The sequence below is a fragment of the Thalassophryne amazonica genome, chromosome 4 (genome assembly GCF_902500255.1).
Source record: "Thalassophryne amazonica chromosome 4, fThaAma1.1, whole genome shotgun sequence".
Classification (NCBI taxonomy): Eukaryota; Metazoa; Chordata; class Actinopteri; order Batrachoidiformes; family Batrachoididae; genus Thalassophryne; species Thalassophryne amazonica.
Genome location: NC_047106.1, coordinates 78,982,187 through 79,002,789, shown reverse-complemented (window position 1 = coordinate 79,002,789; position 20,603 = coordinate 78,982,187). Strand labels below are relative to the sequence as shown.

At 42.4% G+C, this 20,603-nt stretch overlaps 1 long non-coding RNA gene across 1 annotated transcript in view; it reads right to left on the bottom strand.

The window, feature by feature from the left end:
- LOC117508377 overlaps nucleotides 1-16,895 on the bottom strand; it is a 31,688-nt gene extending 14,793 nt beyond the window's left edge. The window contains exons 1-2 of the long non-coding RNA XR_004560072.1: nucleotides 16,684-16,895; nucleotides 16,394-16,451 (exon numbers count right to left, since the gene is read on the bottom strand). This is a non-coding gene — a long non-coding RNA (uncharacterized LOC117508377). The remainder of the gene's footprint in view (nucleotides 1-16,393; nucleotides 16,452-16,683) is intronic.
- Between the last annotated feature and the right edge of the window lie 3,708 nt (nucleotides 16,896-20,603).

Genomic DNA, 20,603 nt, shown 5'->3' with positions numbered 1-20,603 from the left:
CATCTCCACCATGGACCCCGGAGGGTCACACAGTCGCGATTCAGCTTCTGCAGTGGACCCTGGAGAGCTGCATGGCTCCAACTTCATCTCCGCCATTGACCCTGATCAGTGGTGGGCACAGTTGCACTAATTATCAAAGCTAATGTTTTCATTATCGGATTAGCTTTTTAGATAACTTTGAAAACCATCATCAGATCAATTATCTTCCGATAAATATTGCAAGCTTAGTGAATTTAAACAGTTAATAAACATTTTTAAAGTCTGATATCAAAGATTTTAGAGTCTACCTGTTAAATGTTTTGTAGTAGACATACAGTTCTATCCTCTACAGACAGAGGAGAGTTGGTTTTAGGAGAAAGTGCTCTATCCTCTGCAATCAAAGAGCTGGTCACAGAAGTGAAAGCCAAAATGAGAGCCAAAAAAAAAAAAAAATTATTTCTCTTCATACCCTACTAACTAGCTGGCAATTTCACCCAAGTCATCCAGAGGCATCAAGTTTTAACTTATGGTTAAAATTTTAACCAAACTAATTTCGGACAAGTTATTTAAATTAACGTCACATCTGAAGTTTTATAAAGTGAAAATATCAGCTATATGTTTTAGTTTTAAAGTATTGCACTAATTTTAAAGGTTTTAGTGTGGACATGGCGTGTGCACTGTGCATTATGGGTACCGTAAAAGTTCACGACAGGAGAAATGCATTTGAGATGCTCTGATCAGGCTCTACATGGACAACAGCATTAAACACTTTGTATATTGTGCCTAAAACTCTCGTGAATATATTCTCTGGGTTTACAGATGTTGTTATTGTATTTGTTTTATGTAAAAATGCCAGAAGAAGCTCAGGTTGCTTCTCCGTTATTTTCAGTTGGAATCACTGTGACCTGCAATCGCTTCCTGTTTGCTCTATAATGTCTTGGTTATTGTCCTTTACCACACTGTTTGTCATCTTTGTTCCAGAGTAATATACAGTATATAAGATGTCTGAAATTTGGTTTGTGTTTATTAAATTCCACGCAGATTAAACATAGCAGATACGGATTATTTATATGGAATATTTGTTTTGGTAAGTTTTCATGGTCTCTACTGGCCAGTAGTGTTCATGGCAGTACTCGCCGTATGTATTGAGATATTCCATAATCCTTTGCGCACGAGAGTTGCTGCAGCTGATGAAAAGAAATAAAAAGATACATTTTGGTTGTATAATGTTCATTTAGAATTGTCATCAATGTGTTTTCTCTCTGTGCTGTTTAAACCACAGCAATTCTCTGGCGTGCAAATGATTATGGGTTAGGGTCTGGGCGCCAGTAAATGGCAGTATTCTATGCATTTTGACCTGGTAATATCAGACGGTTGTCTAATCACAACTTGACTTTTGCAAATGCCTTTTTTTTTCATATGGAAAAAATGGCATATTTTACAAATGCACATTTATATGTAAACCAACACACACATCACATTAATGTGTTTGTTTTTAAACAGAATGAATGAGTCAACCAATCAGTGTTAGCGGAGGCTCATTTTGCCCATAATTCCTTTGGCATCTGTGTGTGTTTGTTACAAAACTTCAGAATTAGTGCATTATTTAAAATTAAAAGATATGTGTTATATTTTAGCTTTGTACACATGACAGAATTGACAGTAATTGAGTTATTCTATCCAGAATAATTTGATTTATAAATCAAACCATAAGTCAAAACCGCTTTATTTTCCAAGACCTCTGCCTCACAGCAGAACTGTTGTACGCGGTTAAGAAATAATGACTTTTTTTTGTGACAACCTGGTGGTCAGGCTCCTTTTGCTGCGGTAGAGTAAAATACGTAGTAAACAGGAGCTTCGGGTCTGTGATTGTGGTGTTAAAACTCAATTTTGAAAGTTATCGGTTAGCTGTAGCTTCCAATAAATTTTTGGGTGGTTTATCGGTTTAGCTTCATAAAAGATAACTTTTTGGTTAGCTGTACCCACCACTGACCCTGATGGATCACATGGTTGCCCACATGACTCTGTCTTCCGTTCCAACTGGCAGTGTGGTCATTCTCCAGAGGGCATAGAAGACTTCAGTTGACTGCTGGCTGCCATCAGCCCTGGCTGGGCACACAATTGGTCGAGTAGTATGGACTTGGTCTCCTGCTGGCAACCCAGGCGCCCACCAGACTTGACTCAGACCTTGTTCAGTCAGCTCCTCCTGTGCACTTAGTCCTCCTCCTTCCCCTGATTCAACACACCTGTTCCTTCATCATTTTGGTTATTTAAGCACTTCCTTGCTTGTCAGTCTGTACCGGTTCATTGTGTATGTATCCAGTGAAAACTCCTTGCCTGGGTTCCTGTATTATCTTGTGTATAAGTGTTTCTTGTGATTACCCCAGCCTTTGAGATTTTGCAATTGTGGCCCTGGTTTTTGATTGTTTCACTTTGCAGTCTCCACTGTGTTTTTGCTGCACTGTATGTATGGGATTTTTTTTTTTTTTTTTTTGAGGACTGTTAAATAACCTTGCACTTTTTTTGGAACTATGTCACAATAAATCACTTTCATTGATATTATACAAATAATGAATGTTTATGAGTTCAATGGTACAAATATTTCATGAGCAAGGTTGGGTAAGATTACTTTGAAAGAATACATGTGGATTACATGTATGTATGTACATACATTTGGATTACTTGTAATCTGATTACTTTTGGATTACATTTCAAAGCAATCCTACCCAACCTTGTTCATGAGGTGAAAGCTGAAACAAACCATTCAAAGAGGTGAAGCCGAGTTGAATGGTTTGTTCCAGCTTTCACCTCATGAATATTCGTACCATTGAAAGAATGTAAAAACATTCATTATTTGTTTTATATAACGGGTAAAATAGATCCTTGTCATTTGATATTTTATTAATTTATAAACAACAAAAAAGGAACTTACATTTTGGTATTCCACTGCTGCTAAAGTTCAAATTGTGATGTGTAGTCCAGTGATGCTGTGCACTGACTTTGACTTCCATAAAAAAAGTGTAGTTCCTCAGTCCAGCCAAAAATCACGTCAGCAATTCATATGAATAGCTCTTCATGCATCCAGATGGCTTACAGCAGAGTGGATTTTGTGTGTGTGTTACAAGAATTAGCAGCTAGTTAGCTCAATCAATTAGCCATCGTCATACCACTGCCCCCCGCGTGCGCGAGCACACACACACACACGCAACCGGGTCGGCACTTGTGTGCATGGGTACTCCCAAAAAAGACTGTGTACATCCTCTGTGCATCAAAAAAAAAAAAATCACGTCAGAAATTAGTCCAGCTTTTCAATCTTTCTTCCTGTTAGCAGCCTCCAGACAGCACAGTGGATTTGTTTTGTGTGTGAGTGCACACGTGCATTGTGTGTGGGCCCTCACACCTTTTGCAACGCCTGTTAAAATCATCTAACTACACTAATCGCTCATGTTTATGTTACATTCTGCCATCATTACCATGTTTACACAGGTTTGGTTGGTAGCCAATACTTTTGCTCAGCCCGAGATGCACAGCTTGCTTTTAGTTCCTGGTGTGCAGTTGAAAATCCTTGAATGGCAACACTCTGACACTGGTGAGGCATCACTGGTCTGTGCACTAAGCAGAAGAAGGCTGTTGTAGTGGCCCTTTTTTTTGTCTGTGTCTTTGTTTCGTTCACGGTGATATCTTCAAAATGGACACAACAATTTCAATCAGACTTTGTGGATAAGCTCAGTTGACTGCCCACTCACAACATAGGTCATATCGTGTACTTAGCCTTGACGTCCATTTACCCATTCATTTCTGTGACACAGTACAAAGCTCCTCCTCCTGTATTTTTTTTTGTCTGTGTAAAAATTTTCACTACAGTTAGCTTTGGAAACAGGGCTCTAAGGTGGTTAGGGTACAGCTACTACAGCTGCAACATACAACCCCTGGCAAAAATTATGGAATCACCGGCCTCGGAGGATGTTCATTCAGTTGTTTAATTTGTAGAAAAAAGCAGATCACAGACATGACACAAAACTAAAGTCATTTCAAATGGCAACTTTCTGGCTTTAAGAAACACTATAAGAAATCAGGAAAAAAAATTGTGGCAGTCAGTAACGGTTACTTTTTTAGACCAAGCAGAGGGAAAAAAATATGGAATCACTCAATTCTGAGGAAAAAATTATGGAATCATGAAAAACAAAAGAACGCTCCAACACATCACTAGTATTTTGTTGCACCACCTCTGGCTTTTATAACAGCTTGCAGTCTCTGAGGCATGGACTTAATGAGTGACAAACAGTACTCTTCATCAATCTGGCTCCAACTTTCTCTGACTGCTGTTCCCAGATCAGCTTTGCAGGTTGGAGCCTTGTCGTGGACCATTTTCTTCAACTTCCACCAAAGATTTTCAATTGGATTAAGATCCAGACTATTTGCAGGCCATGACATTGACCCTATGTGTCTTTTTGCAAATAATGTTTTCACAGTTTTTGCTCTATGGCAAGATGCATTATCATCTTGAAAAATGATTTCATCATCCTCAAACATCCTTTCAATTGATGGGATAAGAAAAGTGTCCAAAATATCAACATAAACTTGTACATTTATTGATGATGTAATGACAGCCATCTCCCCAGTGCCTTTACCTGACATGCAGCCCCATATCATCAATGACTGTGGCAACTTTCTGGCTTTAAGAAACACTATAAGAAATCAAGAAAAAAAGATTGTGGCAGTCAGTAACGGTTACTTTTTTAGACCAAGCAGAGGAAAAAAATATGGACTCACTCAATTCTGAGGAATAAATTATGGAATCACCCTGTAAATTTCCATCCCCAAAACTAACACCTGCATCAAATCACATTTGCTCATTGACATTAACCCTATGTCATGAAATTGACCCTATGTGTCTTTTTGCAAGGAATGTTTTCACAGTTTTTGCTCTATGGCAAGATGCATTATCTTCTTGAAAAATGATTTCATCATCCTTAAACATCAGAAAAGTGTCCAAAATATCAACGTAAACTTGTGCATTTATTGATGATGTAATGACAGCCATCTCCCCAGTGCCTTTACATGACATGCAGCCCCATATCATCAATGACTGTGGAAATTTACATGTTGTCTTCAGGCAGTCATCTTTATAAGTCTCATTGGAACAGCACCAAACAAAAGTTCCAGCATCATCACCTTGCCCAATGCAGATTCATCACTTAATATGACTTTCATCCAGTCATCCACAGTCCACGATTGCTTTTCCTTAGCCCATTGTAACCTTGTTTTTTTTTTTGGTTTAGGTGTTAATGATGGCTTTCATTTAGCTTTTCTGTATGTAAATCCCATTTCCTTTAGGCGGTTTCTTACAGTTCGGTCACAGACGTTGACTCCAGTTCCTCCCATTCGTTCCTCATTTGTTTTGTTGTGCATTTTCGATTTTTGAGACATATTGCTTTAAGTTTTCTGTCTTGACGCTTTGATGTCTTCCTTGGTCTACCAGTATGTTTGCCTTTAACAACCTTCCCATGTTGTTTGCATTTGGTCCAGAGTTTAGACACAGCTGACTGTGAACAAACCAACATATTTTGCAACATTGCGTGATGATTTACCCTCTTTAAGAGTTTGATAATCCTCTCCTTTGTTTCAATTGACATCTCTCGTGTTGGAGCCATGATTCATGTCAGTCCACTTGGTGCAACAGCTCTCCAAGGTGTGATCACTCCTTTTTAGATGCAGACTAACGAGCAGATCTGATTTGATGCAGGTGTTAGTTTTGGGCATGAAAATTTACAGGGTGATTCCATAATTCTTTCCTCAGAATTGAGTGATTCCATATTTTTTTCCCTCTGCTTGGTCTAAAAAAGTAACCGTTACTGCCACAATTTTTTTCCCTGATTTCTTATAGCGTTTCTTAAAGCCAGAAAGTTGCCATTTGAAATGACTTTAGTTTTGTGTCATGTCTGTGATCTGCTTTTTTTCTACAAAATTAAACAACTGAATGAACATCCTCCGAGGCCGGTGATTCCATAATTTTTGCCAGGGGCTGTACTTATGATAAATGGGTTAGGAAAAAGATGAACCAAATTTTGACCTGCCCTGAGCACCCACTCTTTGGGGAGTTGAATTTGCTTCCCTCTGGTCGCCATTTTAGGCTTTGGTGTACATGTGTGTTGGGCATTCTGTTGCACTCTAAATTTCCTTTTTAAGGAGAAATAAAGTGAAACTTAAACTTGAAAGCTGATAAAGCTTTGTCAAGTTAATAAGCTAGCACCTTCATTTCAGTTGCTTGACTGTTAGCATTCAATGTGTAGTTGGAGAAGATAAAGGAAAACAGTTTTGCGATTTTAACACATTTTAAATACAAGTATGTTTTTGCAGTAGTGATAAGTGAATTTGTCTTCTCTTGTTTTTGCCCCGACAGTGCTCCATGCACATATTCCACACCACTGGATGTTGAAAAACAGACAAAAACAGGTTCTCATGGCTGCTATGATCTCTGAAATGAAATGCATTTCTTCGTCTTGACCAACAGATGGCATATCACAAATATTATGGACTCGGACCATATGATATTTGTAAAATAAGGTATTTACCTTGATCACTAGATGCTGTATCACATACATTACGGATACAGACTATATGCTATGTGGTGATCTCATCTAAAATGCATTATTAATGACCATATTGCAGGAACTAGATGACATACTGATATGCAGTTTCCTGTATACACGTCTGCTCTCTTGGATAGAACAAATGTATCAGACCTCTGTCAATGTCAAATGAAATTTAAAAAAGTAGAGGCAGAGAGGCGGTTGAATGTCTTATTGTAAAGTGCTTTGAATGTCTCATCCGCATCCTATGGAAAAATACTATTGCAATAGAGTCCATCTATCAGTTGCAGTCATGATGTCTTGGTTTAGTTTTAGATTACATATATTGCAGTATAGCATGTGATGAGTGGTATTGTTTGAAATGTATCTATTACTATAGGATCTGTGATGGCTCGATATGTAAAATAACTTGAATAGTTGTGATGGTCTAGTGGTTAAGCAGTGGGCTTGAGACCAGAGGATCCTTGGTTCAAGCCCCTGTGTGGCAGAAAATCACAAAAGGCCACTGGGCAAGGTTTTTAATCTGAAGGACCTGTGGCCCATTCTTGGGCCGACTGTGCTGGAAATTGTTAATCTCTCACTAACCTCTGGATCTGTTCCTAAATGTTTCAAATCTGCAGTGATTAAACCATTACTTAAGAAATCTAATCTTGACCCTAGTGTATTGAAAAATTATAGGCCGATAGTAAATCTATTATTTTGCTCTAAAATTCTGGAAAAAGTGGTTACATGACAGCTTGTGGACCACCGTACTAAGAATAATCATTTTGAACCACTGCAGTCTGCATTTAGAAAATATCACTCCACAGAGACAGCTCTCACTAAAGTGGTGAATGACCTGCTTGCAATGGACCCGGACACCATTACGGTTCTGGTGCTGTTCGATCTCAGTGCTGTGTTTGACACTGTGGATCATCATATTTTACTTGATAGGCTGGAAAATCATTTTGGAGTTACTGGAAGTGCCCTTGCGTGGTTCTCACAGTCATTCTCACTGTGTTTTGTAAAATAACACTACCTCTAACCTTAGTGACATGAAATTTGTGGTTCCACAGGGATCTGTCTTAGGCCCCCTGCTTTTCTCCCTTCATATAGCACCCCTTGGGCATATACTGTGGCATTTTGGGATTGCCTTTCACTGCTATGGTGATGATACTTAATTGTACATGCCAATAACTGCTGGTAATCTCAGCCACATAAAATCCTTAGAAGACTGCCTTGCATCAGTGAGAAGCCGGATGTCTAGTAACTTTCTACTTTTAAACTCTGAAAAGACTGAAATGATGGTTCTTGGTCCAGTGTGACATCGGCATCAATTTGACCAGCTAACGCTAAGCCTAGGCTTGTGTGACATACATCATACTGACAAAGTGAGCAACCTTGGGGTAATTTTTGATCCTAAGTTGTCCTTTGACCACCATATTAAAGATATTACAAGGACTGCTTCCTTCCATCTGCGAAATATGGTGAAGATTCATCCCATCCTGTCTGTGGTTGATGCTGAGACCCTGATTCATGCATTTGTCTCTTCTAGATTGGATTATTGCAATGTTCTATTTTCTGGTTTGCCGCAGTCCAGCATTAGGGGTCTTCAATTGGTTCAAAATGCTGCTGCCAGACTTTTGACATGAAGCAGAAAGTTTGTTCACATTATACTTATTTTGGCATCTCTTCACTGGCTTCCTGTCCCAGTGAGATCAGATTTTAAGGTTCTGCTACTAGCCTATAAAATTATTCATGGACTGGCACCTCCCTACTTAGCTGATTTAGTTAAACCCTACGAACTGGCCCAGGCTTTGTGTTCGCAGGATGCAGGACTACTTTGTGTCCCTAGGGTGAATAAGAAGTCTGTGGGTCATAGAGCTTTCTTTTATCATGCCGCTGTTGTTTGTGGAATGATCTCCCTGCATCAATAAAGCAGATTCTGTGGCGACTTTCAAGTCCAGACTTAAGATGCACTTGTTTTCCCTTTCGTATGGCTAGCATACTGGATATTGTGTTACTATGCCTTTAATTTTTTATTGTGCTTTTTTAATCCTTTAATTTATTTTATTTTGTTTTTGAATTGTTTTGTGTGAAGCACCTTGAGGCAACTCTGTTGTGATTTGATGCTATATAAGATGAATAAATTAAATTAATCTCCAAGTTGCTCCCGGTCTGAAGTGAGCGCCTTGCATGGCAGCACCCTGACATGGGTGTGAGTGTGTGGGTGAATGTGAGGCATTACTGTAAAGTGCTTTTACAGTAATGAACCCTATCTTCCAAAACAAGTAATTACTGGTTTACAACCATTTTCATTTTCACACCCAGCAGCGCAATATTTAATATTTAAATAGCCAATATAGTGACACTCATTGTCCTCTCCATCCCTCAGGTACGTTGATGGTGTGTCACTATTGTGAGCCAGATAAAAGAAATTGTGCCATAGACCAACATAAATGTGGTCTGATGTCAAAGTCAGCGATCAAGTCAAGTGAAGCCTGGAAGCATGTGCTGGTGCACCATGGAAACAGCCTGGGTGGTGGATGGCAAACACCCAGACAGACAAATAGTCAATCCAGAGCTCAGCAATATTGCTGCAATATGCAGACACACAATATTATTAATATTCAGATACACCTTACGTATACAGATGGGTTCACGGTACATGTACGGTCTGCTTGTGCACAGAGAGATGTGCATTAGTGCTCATCCTTCTCATCATCACTCATCAAATTTGAACAAAACTAATGGGAATGCCCAAAACTACAATAACTATGGTTTGTGACATATTTGTGCAGTGGTTTTGTCCTTCCTAGATGCTCATGGGAGGTGATCAGATGGTTAGAGGAGGACAGGATGGAGGACAGGTCACAGAAGGAGGCACTCGATTGCTTTAACAGTTTGCACACAGATTTGTTTATTGTTTGTTTTGTTTTTTCCCTCAAAAACATCTCACTTGACAGTCTGCCATATAAATAACAATGTACCATGTTTTGTGAACCCAACTCGGAAATGACAATCTTATTGGTATTATTTATGTTACTACCAAAACAACTCCTCAATCAGGGGAAGGAGGAGTAACAGGAAGACAGAGGTCAGGAATGAGAGGAACAGTAGTAGCCAGTAAACCAGTATTGATTAGTATGTCTGGTATTTATATTGTTTAAATTTATTGTTGCAAATTGTTTTTCTTTTTTGCTGTCACTTTGGATGCTCTGTGTGCTTTTTACCCTGTATGTTGCTATACAATGCTGCTGGAACCTCCATTTCCCTGAGGGAGTCTTCCCAAGGGATCATTAAAGTTCTATTGAATGTAATCTATCTAATCTAATCAAAACCCATGATTAATTTAGAGGCAAATACAGCCTGTTTGCACCCAGCACCGTTCTATCCCCTCAGATTATGTGGCGCTGTATGAATTAAGTGGCATTAGACATGGACTAAAAGTAATTGGTCTATGTGTTTTAGACCCTTGCACTCAATTGTAAAGATAGAGCCCACAATAGTTAAGGAAACATGTATTTATCTCATGAAGAGCCAGCTCCCATCCCATGAAAAGTCACATCAGCTGGCATGGTGTGTCCAGCGCGCAATGATCCCCTGCAAATGTGATATGTGTTTTATTACAAATGTGGGGAATCCCGCAGTGGACACACGCCTCATGGAGGTGTCCTGTGAGGTGATTTCCTGCATGGCATGATATTCACAAGGGTTGCGGTGCACTGACGCAGCGGTCAGCTGAATCAATATGTCTTTTAATTTATTTCTATGTGAGGACATCAAGCTGATGTCAGTGCTTCCCGGCACAGTTATGCGATGTCATATTCTACAAGCCACTACAGGTGTTCCCCAGCTGGGAGTTGCGAGCACAGATATTTGAACAGCTGCAGGTCACAGGGGGACACACCCACATCTTCTGCAGACCTTGGCAGCTCACAGAAAAAAAAAGGATCACTCTCTGTTGCTTTGTTCTGTGATTTTAAATTAATGTATGTACTACAACCCCATTCCAAGTTGGACATTGTGAAAATGTAAATAAAAACAGAATACAATGATTTTTAAATCCTCTTCAACCTATATTCAGTTGAATACACCACAAAGACAAGATATTTAATGTTCAAACTGATAAACTTTATTGTTTTTGTGCAAATATTTGTTCATTTTGAAATGGATGCCTGCAACACGTTTCAAAAAAGCTGGGACAGTTTACCACTGTGTTACATCACCTTTCCTTCTAACAACACTCAATAAGTGTTTGGGAACTGAGGATACTAATTGTTGAAGCTTTGTAGGTGGAATTCTTTCCCATTCTTGCTTGATGTACGACTTCAGTTCAACAGTCTGGGGCCTCCGTTGTCGTATTTTGCACTTCATAATGTGCCACACATTTTCAATGGGCGACAGGTCTGGACTGCAGGCAGGCCAGTCTAGTACCCGCACTCTGTTACTACGAAGCCACGGTGTTGTAACACGTGCAGAATGTGGTTTGGCATTGTCTTGCTGAAATAAACAGGGACGTCCCTGCAAACGACGTTGCTTGGATGGCAGCATGTGTTGCGCCAAAACCTGGATGTACCTTTCAGCATTGATGGTGCCATCACAGATGTGTAAGTTGCCCATGCCAAGGGGCACTAACACACCCCCAGCTGGTTTTTGAACTTTGCGCTGGTAACAATCTGGATGGTCTTTTTCCTCTTTTGTCCAGAGGACACGACATCCATGATTTCCAAAACAATTTGAAATGTGTATTCATCAGACCACAGCACACTTTTCCACTTTGCGTCTGTCCATTTCAAATGAGCTCGGGCCCAGAGAAGGTGGCGGTGTTTCTGGATGTTGTTGATGTATGGTTTTCCACTTTGCATGGTAGAGATTTAACTTCTACTTGTAGATGTAGCGACGAATTGTGTAACTGACAATGGTTTTCTGAAGGGTTCCTGAGCGCACGCGTAAGATCCTTTACACAATGATGTTGGTTTTTAATGCAGTGCTGCCTGAGGGACGAAGGTCACGGGTATTCAGTTGTTGGTTTTTGGCCTTGCTGCTTACTTGTAGAAAGTTCTCCAGATTATCTGATTCTTCTGATTATATTATGGACTGTAGATGCTGGAATCCCTAAATTCCTTGCAGTTGAAAGTTGAGAAATATTGTTCTTAAACTGTTGACTATTTTTTACGCAGTTGTTCACAAAGTGGTGATCCTCCGCCACATCTTTGCTTGTGAATGGCTGAGCCTTTTGGGGATGCTCCTTTTATACCCTGTCATGACACTCACCTGTTTCTAGTTAGGTGTTTTTTGAGCATTCATCAACTTTCCCAGTCTTTTGTTGCCCCGTCCCAACTCTTTTGAAATGTGTGGCAGGCATCCATTTCAAAATTACCAAATATTGCCAAAAACAACAAAGTTTATCAGTTTGAACATTAAATATCTTGTCTTTGTGGGTATTAATTGAATATACAACCCCTGGCAAAATTATGGAATCACTGGCCTCGGAGGATGTTCATTCAGTTGTTTAATTTTGTAGAAAAAAAGCAGATCACAGACATGACACAAAACTAAAGTCATTTCAAATGGCAACTTTCTGGCTTTAAGAAACACTATAAGAAATCAAGAAAAAAAGATTGTGGCAGTCAGTAACGGTTACTTTTTTAGACCAAGTGTTGTGAAAGTGCAGTGACACGGACCCACAACAGGGGGCGCAAATGAACAGCCAATGGATGAGCCAAAAAGTAACAATTTAATGTTGTGAAATGTGCACAACGAATATACAGACAATCTCAGAATATAATTACAGTCAATCCACAAAGGTGACGTGTGGGCAGGCTCGAGGATAGAAGACGTCTGTCCTGAGAGGAGCCGGAACCACACGATTTCCGCTGCCACAGAACCTGGTGAATACTGGAGCCGCCAAGTCCCGAATTCCCAGGTGATCACCGTCCCCGACTGTCGGATCTGGTACTGCTGGCGAGAACAAAGACAGTCAAGTGTGGGTGTGTGTACACCCAGTAACAACAACGGTGGGAATGCCACCTCCCCTCTCACTCTCAGAATGCTGATTCTTTACAGTAATCCCTCAGAGGAAAAGAGTGCCGTCCTGCACTCACTCAGCCTCCACAGGAAGAGGGACCGGTACTCCTGCAAACACTCACAATATACAGCTTAAGATAAAAACAAATGGCTGATGATATTACCTCCAATGAAGTATGATATCTCGGCGATGAGGTGGAGATGACGTCTGGGTTTTATGGAGTGAGATGATGAAGAATGAGTGACAGCTGTCAGGAAGTAATGAGTAACAGCTGTCACTCCCGGCTGTGTCCGTGGCGGCAGCGCCCTCTCGTGCCTGAAGCCCGCACTTCAGGCAGGGCGCCCTCTGGTGGTGGGCCAGTAGTACCTCCTCTTCTGGCGGCCCACACAACACCAAGCAGAGGAAAAAAATATGGACTCACTCAATTCTGAGGAATAAATTATGGAATCACCCTGTAAATTTCCATCCCCAAAACTAACACCTGCATCAAATCACATCTGCTCGTTGACATTAACCCTATGTTATGAAATTGACCCTATGTGTCTTTTTGCAAGGAATGTTTTCACACTTTTTGCTCTATGGCAAGATGCATTATCTTCTTGAAAAATGATTTCCTCATCCTTAAACATCAGAAAAGTGTCCAAAATATCAACGTAAATTGTGCATTTATTGATGTGTAATGACAGCCATCTCTCCAGTGCCTTTACATGACATGCAGCCCCATATCATCAATGACTGTGGAAATTTACATGTTGTCTCAGGCAGTCATCTTTATAAATCTCATTGGAACGGCACCAAACAAAAGTTTCCAGCATCATCACCTTGCCCAATGCAGATTCGAGATTCGTCACTGAATATGACTTTCATCCAGTCTCCACAGTCCATGATTGCTTTTCTTTAGCCCTTTGTAACCTTGTTTTTTTCTGTTTAGGTGTTAGGATGGCTTTGTTTAGCTTTTCTGTATGTAAATCCCATTTCCTTTAGGCGGTTCTTACAGTTCGGTCACAGACGTTGACTCCAGTTTCCTCCATTCGTTCCTCATTTGTTTTGTTGTGCATTTCGATTTTTGAGATATTGCTTTAAGTTTTCTGTCTTGACGCTTTGATGTCTTCCTTGGTCTACCAGTATGTTTGCCTTTAACAACCTTCCCATGTTGTTTGTATTTGGTCCAGAGTTTAGACACAGCTGACTGTGAACAACCAACATCTTTTGCAACACTGCGCGATGATTTACCCTCTTTTAAGAGTTTGACAATCCTCTCCTTTGTTTCAACTGACATCTCTCGTGTTGGAGCCATGATTCATGTCAGTCCACTTGGTGCAACAGCTCTCCAAGGTGTGATCACTCCTTTTTAGATGCAGACTAACAAGCAGATGTGATTTGATGCAGGTGTTAGTTTTGGGCATGAAAATTTACAGGGTGATTCCATAATTTATTCCTCAGAATTGAGTGAGTCCATATTTTTTTCCTCTGCTTGGTCTAAAAAAGTAACCGTTACTGACTACCACAATCTTTTTTTTCTTGATTTCTTATAGTGTTTCTTAAGCCAGAAAGTTGCCATTTGAAATGACTTTAGTTTTGTGTCATGTCTGTGATCTGCTTTTTTTCTACAAAATTAAACAACTGAATGAACATCCTCCGAGGCCGGTGATTCCATAATTTTTGCCAGGGGTTGTAGGTTGAAGAGGATTTCCAAATCATTGTATTTTGTTTTTATTTACATTTTAAACAATGTCCCAACTTCACTGGAATTGGGTTTGTATTATTATTTTTTGTCCTGCGCCTGTCTGATGTCTGTGTTTGTAATGTAACACCTTGCGTGCATGGTCACGTCCAGCTGACAGGCACCGTATATCCACAGCAAAGCATATGAGCAAAGCAATCACACAAGAATGAGTTCATGCCTTCACCCTTATTTATTTTATTTAATGTCAACTCTTTCTGTCTGTCAGGTAAACTACAATTTACGTGGTGGAAGTGACATCACAGTACGGTGATGTCACTGGCCGGTCCTTCTGTGTGCATGAGCGCCCCACCACACATGTGCGCTGTGTGTTCACCAGCTGAGTTATAAGACACAGCAGTCAGCTGTTTCAGCAGCGCACTGTGCTGGACAGTGACCAGACTCCGGGACCTTCAGCCACAGCTGACAATGTTGGATTCATAGTGTGTGTGTGTGTGTGGGGGGGGGGTTCTGCAAAGTTACACCCATGTGTGTTGCTAGGTTACGCCACACTTGTGTGACACTTAGACACTTTTCACAGATAGGTTGAATGTGGTTGCCTGTTATCTACTATCATACCAGAGTGTGAATAGCCCCGCCTTTTCTAAGTGTCAAGCGAGCGGTCTTACATGTTCGTGTGTGGCACCTGGAATTTGGCCGACACCTGCCAAGAGGGAGGATCAAATGGGCACTTGCAGGGCGTTGTGGCGACAGCTACGAGGCCGATTTTCACAAGTGACATGTAATTCCTCCTTCGTGTGCTACTCAGCTTCAATCGTGTTATGTGTGAAAGGGCTCTTAATCATGAGCTTAACCATAACCACAACACAGATGAATGTTCCATAGTTGTCAAAAAATGTCTCCCCACTCATTGTTAAAAAAAAGCGATATTGGCCTCAAGGCCTTGTGTTCCCCATCACTGAATTGTGTGTAGTCCCATACCTCTTTGTGAATGGGAAATATTTCCATACAGACTGGTCATAACAACAATCAAGTAATGAGACAACTTCAAACTGCATTGTAATAATCACTGTGAAGACTAGTTTCCAAGTTTTTATTCAGGAGACTACATACAGAGAAAAAAAGGAAACAGAAAAATCTGAGTTGAAGTCGTGATTTTATTGGTTTGTGTGGGAAAGATGTGGAAGGTTGACTGAAAAGTGGTTAAAGGCTACAGTGGAGTACCACCTTGACCTAAATCTTCAAGAGATACATCCTTGCTGCAAATCAAATCCATGGAAATTTAGAGAGAGGTCAGTGTTCATCGTAAATGGACAAAAATTTTGTCTCTGTGACCTTCTTAACCAGGTGAAGGCCATTCATCATCAGATTTGACCTAGACCTTCAAGAGATCTATCCTTGCTCCATATTTGGTAAACCTCTGTTATCTATATTATAATATCTATATTATAAGTGGCCCCTGTGTGCATGTGTATGGCTTCGATCACACAAAAACCAGGAAGAGCTGACATTTGCCATTTGGCATGGTTATGTATTTTGGGTGAAGGATGAATGCTGCGAAAATGGAAAGTTGATAGGATAAATATTTTTGGAGAAATTAGCAACATTATCAAACAATAGTGAACAATGGACATTGTGCTGGAGTTCGGGGTCATTCTTGTTATTGATTTATTGTGTTTTTGTGTAACTCATTTGGTTTCATCAGTTTAGATAAGTTTCTTGTTGCTATTACCATGAGTGAAATATATTGTAGTTTTAATGTCTTCAGCCACTGTCTGTTTGTCAAATTAAAACCACCTGCTTACAGCAGCTGTGCATGCATGCAACTTTTATCAGGGACAAAAACAGCACAGCTGACATTTGCTGTATGGCATGCTTATGCATTCTGTGTCAAGGATGAACGGCGCCAAAACGTAACACTGATAGGACTAATAGTTTATTTGACCTCACACACCTTTCCAGCAGGTGGCGGGGGACAATGATGCAATGGGGCTACCTAACGCATCACACTGTGATGGAAAGGGGTCCTGACAAAGCATAAAAAATGTTAAAAAAAATCTTATCTTCAGAATTTCTACCTCTTCTTAGCAAATAGGGTTCATTTGGCTTGACATATAAATTACTTACCAGACAAAGGTGAGAGCTCCTCAGGCCATTGGCTTTCTTATGACCCCGCTATGGTTGTCTGTAAGTGCAAAACAGAAATATCAGTTATACGTTTTAAATGTAGAATTATTTTCAAATTCAAACATTGCTTTAGGAAACATTAAATTTGTGTTGTGAATGTTGTAATTATTATTTATTTACAATAGCAGATAAAAGTGAAGACAATTCAGATTTTAAGCCCAGAGACTCAGCAACTTTAGTAGATTTATTTAATCATTGGATATTAAGGAGGTACTGATGACACTTCTTACTTGGTTCCTTCCTCTGTAACACCCTCAGTCTCCAGTTTTCCTTCCTCCTCCATCTTTTCCTCTGAAATCAGTTCCTGTTTCCTGTGTCGACGGAGACATTTCACTACAACCATGGAAAGGATCAGCAGAGCCAGTGCTCCACCAACTGATGCGCCAATTGCAACAGCAATGGTTGAGTCCCTGGGAGGCGGAACTGCGAGGAGAGGGTTAAGTATTTTATAGACAAAGTCTGGAGATAAGTGCATTGCTGGGTAAAAGCTAGGCTGGGATGATTAAACAGAGTGGAAAAGTAAAGTGCTGCTGAGTTAGCGAGTGTGTGTGAGTGAGAGAGAGAGAAGCTGAGTAAGTTCAAAGTCTTGTGGGTCATCAATATCTAAAAAGCTGACTCATCACCAGTTGGTTTTCATGCTTAAGGACACACACACACACACTAACGTACACAGTGCATATGGGAAGTATTCACAGCCCTTCACTTTGTCCACATTTTGTTACAGCCTTATTCCAAATGGATGAAATTCATTTTTTTTCCATCAAAATTCTATACACAATACCCCATAATGACAATATGATTTTTTTTTAATTTTGAGAAATTTGCAAATTTATTAAAAATCAAAAAATAAAAACTGAGGAATCACATAAGTATTCACAGCCTTGCCATGAAGATCAAAATTGTGCTCAGGTGTATGTTTCCACTAATCATCCTTGAGATGTTTCTGCAGCTTAATTGGAGTCGACCTGGGGTAGATTCAGTTAATTAGATATGATTTGGAAAGACACACACCTGTCCACATATGAGGTCTCACAGTTGACCAAACCAAGCATGAATCAAAGGAATTGTCTGTAGACCTCCAAGACAGGATTTCTAGAGACACAAATTTGGGGAAGTGTACAGAAAAATTTCTGCTGATTTGAAGGTCCCAGTGAGCACAGTGGCCTCCATCATCCATAAATGGAAGAGGTTCAGAAGGGCCTTAGTCAGGAAGGTGACCAAGAACCAAGATCTCCAGCATTCCTCTGTGGAGAGAGGAGAACCTTCTCTCTGCAGCAATCCAATAATCAAGCATATGGTAGATTGGCCAGACGGAAGCCATTCCTCAGCAAAAGGCACATGGCAGCACACCTGGAGTTTGCTAAAATGCACCTGAAGTGACTCTCAGACCATGAGAAACAAAATTCTGATGAGACATTTTTTTGGCATGAATGCCTGGCGTCATGTTTGGAAGAAACCAGGCACCATCCCCACAGTGAAGCATGGTGTTGGCAGCATCATGCTGTGGGGATGTTTTTCAGTGGCAGGAACTGAAGTTTGACAGAGAGCATATGGATGATCCAGAAGAGGACTAGAAGAATATCATGTGGTCAGATGAAACCAAAATAGAACATTTTGGTAAAAACTCAACTCGTCATGTTGGAGGAAGAAGAATGCTGAGTTGTATTCCAAGAACACCATAGCTACTGTGAAGCCTGTTGGTGGAAACATCATGTTTTGGAACTGTGTTTCTGCAAAGGGGACAGGACGACTGATCTGTGTTAAGGGAAAGAACACTGTTCTTCGGGCGTTTTGACTTCCGGATCACCTACTGCCCCGGGACCAAGAACCAGAGATCGGATGCCTTGTCCCGGGTGCATGAAGATGAAGTCAAGACTGAGCTGTCGGATCCACCGGAGCCCATCATTCCGGAGTCCACTATCGTGGCCACCCTCACCTGGGACGTGGAGAAGACCGTCCGGGAGGCCCTGGCACGGAGCCCGGACCCCGGAACAGGGCCGAAGAACAGACTCTACATCCCACCAGAGGCAAGAGCTGCTGTCTTGGATTTCTGTCACGGTTCTAAGCTCTCCTGTCATCCGGGGGTGCGAAGGACCGTGGCAGTGGTCCGGCAGCGCTTCTGGTGGGCGTCCCTGGAGGCCGACATCCGGGAATATATCCAGGCCTGCACCACCTGTGCCAGGGGCAAGGCAGACCACCAGAAGGCACAGGGACTTCTTCAGCCACTTCCTGTGCCTCATCACCCCTGGTCCCACATTGGTCTGGATTTTGTCACGGGCCTCCCGCCGTCCCAGGGCATGACAACCATCTTCACGATAGTGGACCAATTCTCCAAGGCGGCCCACTTCGTGGCCCTCCCGAAGCTCCCCACGGCCCAGGAGACTGCAAACCTCCTGGTCCACCACGTCGTCCGTCTGCATGGGATACCTACCGACATCGTCTCTGATCGTGGTCCCCAGTTTTCCTCACACGTCTGGAGGAGCTTCTGCCAGGAACTCGGGGCCACTGTGAGCCTCTCGTCTGGGTATCACCCGCAGACCAATGGACAGGCAGAACGGGCCAATCAGGAATTGGAGCAAGCCCTGCGCTGTGTGACGTCCGCCCACCCGACGGCCTGGAGTGAACATCTGGCCTAGATCGAGTACGCACATAACAGCCAGGTGTCCTCTGCCACCGGCCTCTCCCCATTTGAGGTGTGTGTTTCCCGTAGTGGAGGGAGAGGTCGGTGTGCCCTCGGTCCAGGCCCACCTGCGGAAGTGCCGTTCGGGTGTGGCGCTCCGCCCGTTCTGCCTTGTTAAAGGCCCGGACGAGGGCGAAGACCCATGCAGACCGCCGGCGGTCCCCGGCCCCTGCTTACCAGCCCGGGCAGGAGGTGCGGCTATCCACAAAGGATATCCCCCTCCAGGTGGACTCTCCAAAGCTCAAGGACAGGTACATTGGACCGTATGAAATCCTCAAAATCCTCAGTCCTGCCGCAGTGAAGCTCCGACTCCCAGCTTCACTGCGGATCCACTCGGTTTTTCATGTGTCAAGAATTAAACCCCACCACACCTCACCCCTCTGTGCTCCCGGACCGGCGCCGCCTCCTGCCCGGATCATCGACGGGGAGCCGGCTTGGACGGTGCGCCGGCTCCTGGACGTCCGTCGGATGGGCCGGGGGTTCCAGTATTTGGTGGACTGGGAGGGGTATGGACCCAAAGAACACTCCTGGGTGAAGAGGAGCTTCATCCTGGACCCGACCCTCCTGGCCAATTTCTACCGCCGTCACCCGGACAAGCCTGGTCGGGCGCCAGGAGGCGCCCGTTGAGGGGGGGTCCTGTTGTGTGGGCTGCCAGAAGAGGAGGTACTGCTGGCCAACCACCAGAGGGTGCCCTGCCTGAAGTGTGGGCTTCAGGCACGAGAGGGCGCTGCCGCACGGACACAGCCGGGGTGACAGCTGTCACCCATCTACACTTCATCATCCCACTCCATAAAGACCGGACGTCATCTCCACCTCGTTGCCGAGATATCGTCTACCTTAGGAGGTAACCTTCTCAGCCTGCATATCCAGATAAGTGGTTACTCAGACACTGCACGAGTGTGTATTAGAGGTGGAGGTGGAATTCCCAGCATTGTTGTTACTGGGTGTTCACACACCCACATCTGATTGTCTCTGCTCCTCGCCAGCAGTACCAGATCCGACACGCGGAGACAGTGGCCACCTGGGGTGTTCGGGATTTGGCGGCTCCAGTGTTCTCCAGGTTCGGTGGCGGAGGAAATCGTGTGTTTCCGGTTCTTCTCAGGACAGACGTCCTCTATCCTCGAGCCTGCCCACACGTCACCTTTGCTAATTGACTATTGTACATATTCTGTAATCTGCTGTGTTTGGTTGTGCTTTTCACAACAGTAAAGTGTTCATATTTGACTCTTTCATTGTCCGTTCATTACACCCCTGTTGTGGGTCCGTGTCACTACACTTTCACAACAACAGGTGTCATTATGTTCCATTGCACCGTACGGCGATCTGCCTGTGGCCGAGTTCTGATGCAGTGAGTTGGCCTGCTCATTGACAGACTCCAGCTGCCTGGCTGAGGCCATCGTGGGCCCCTGGAGGGTCATACAGTCTTGATTCAGCTTCCGCTGTGGACCCTGGAGGGCTACAAGGCTCCAA